The sequence below is a fragment of the Camellia sinensis genome, chromosome 9 (assembly GCF_055761805.1).
Source record: "Camellia sinensis isolate YWXY chromosome 9, ASM5576180v1, whole genome shotgun sequence".
NCBI lineage: Eukaryota > Viridiplantae > Streptophyta > Magnoliopsida > Ericales > Theaceae > Camellia > Camellia sinensis.
The window spans coordinates 6009049-6010933 of NC_138969.1; the positions used below are offsets into that span (position 1 = coordinate 6009049).

At 35.4% G+C, this 1885-nt stretch overlaps 1 pseudogene; it reads right to left on the bottom strand.

The window, feature by feature from the left end:
* Positions 1-265: 265 nt before the first annotated feature.
* Positions 266-1162, bottom strand: LOC145799219 (pentatricopeptide repeat-containing protein At3g53360, mitochondrial pseudogene; annotated as a pseudogene).
* Between the last annotated feature and the right edge of the window lie 723 nt (positions 1163-1885).

Genomic DNA, 1885 nt, shown 5'->3' on the forward strand with positions numbered 1-1885 from the left:
TCTGTAACTGGAACAGATGCTTGTCTGTGTATGTTAAGTTTGCATTATGCTGCTTTCTGTTTTTTGGTCTGGGAACAGATGCATCTGTGTGTTCTAAATGTGTGTTTACATATTTAGATCCATTTTTACATGTTTTTACAGAAGGCCTTAATTGGGTGCTTTAATAGATTCTGTTAGTCTTCATCCCTTGACACTGGTTTGGTATGTTGTTAGTGTGGTAACAGGTACTGTGTTCATTCTAGTTTGGTAACTGGGTTATCCTTCATCACATTATAGAGTTCGGTGGTTTATTTGAAAGGAGCATTTGGTAGGAGCAGTAGAACGAATCTGCATTGCTTGTCATCTCGTTCAACATTTTAAATGTATCATAAAGATCTGAACACTTTGCATACATTGAAAGTAAAGTGTTACACACTGCTATACCTAAATCAAAACCCACTTTGATAAGGTATGGCTGTATCTGCATGCCTTGATTTAGGGTAACTGGACTTGTGCAGGCACAAAGCAGGGAGCGAACTATGATATCATCTGGGGTCAATGCCAGATGCCTCATCTGAGAAAAAAATAGCATGGCTTCGTCTGCATCACCACAATACGCAAACCCTGCAATGATTGCATTCCAATACACTAAATCAAGCCTCTCTATGTGATAGAAAGCTGTTTTTGCAAAATCCAATAGACCACATTTTGCATAGATATCACTGAGCGAGCAAACTGCAAAAGTGTCTCTCCCTAGCCCAAATTTTGTAATCATCCCATGGATCTGCCTCCCACATTCTGGTTGCAGGAGACTGCCACAAACACTAAAAGCACTACCAAAAACAAATTCATTTGGCTGATAAACACCTTGAGACAACATTTCTTTAAAATGGCTCAATGCTTCTAACTCATAACCAAGTTGTAAAAAGCACGCAATCATTGAACTCCATGAAATGAAATCCTTTTTTTTAATACCAGAAAACACATCCAATGCATCAGCAATTTGACCAAATTTTGTGTACATTGCAATCAAAGCATTTTGTGCAATAAGGTGGGAACCAAATTCTGATTTAATGACATGAACATGCAACTGACTCCCTAGCTCAATGGAACTCAAACTTGAGCAAGATCTTATTATGCTTCCAAAGGTGAACTGATCTAGCATAAGGCCAGATTTTTGCATTAGAAAATACAGCTTTATTGCATGAATTTCTTGACCATGCTGTGAGTATCCATCAATTTCATTCTAATCTGTGCTGTTTTGCTTCATTCTCAAAAAAAAAAAAAGAAAAAAAAAAGAAAAAAAAAAACATGTTTACATAATTAGGGGTGTTTGTATTTTGTGTTTTTGAAAAAACCAACCAAACGGATTTCTGAGAATTTGTTTTGAAAAGTGATCCTGAAAAAAGACAACCAAACACATTTCTGAGAATTTTTTTGGGAAAATCTGTTTGGTTTGATTACTCCCAGAAATGTGTTTTCAGAGAAGGTTTCAGAAAATTGTTTCTGAAAAACAAACCAAACAAGGCTAGAGAGTTTCTTGGAGATATTTTATTTTATTATTTTTGACAAAAGTGTATATAGCCAAAATAGAAAAAGTAATTTCATAACTAAAATATATTAAAATTTAACTAGTTTAACAGAGATCTTCTAACAAACTTCCCCAGATCATCTTGTTTGGGGTAAAGGTAAAAAAAAATTGTTTTTTTGGCTAAAATAAGCCAAAAAGTCAAACAACAATGCTAGAGGGTCACAATTTTTTTGGCCACAATGGCTCAAAACTGTCAAAACGACGTCGTTTTAGCATGTTTTGCACCCAAAACGACGTCGTTTTGGCAGTTTTGAGCCATTATGGCCACAAAAATTGTGGCCCTCAAACATTTTTCAAAGTCAAAAGTCCATTTGT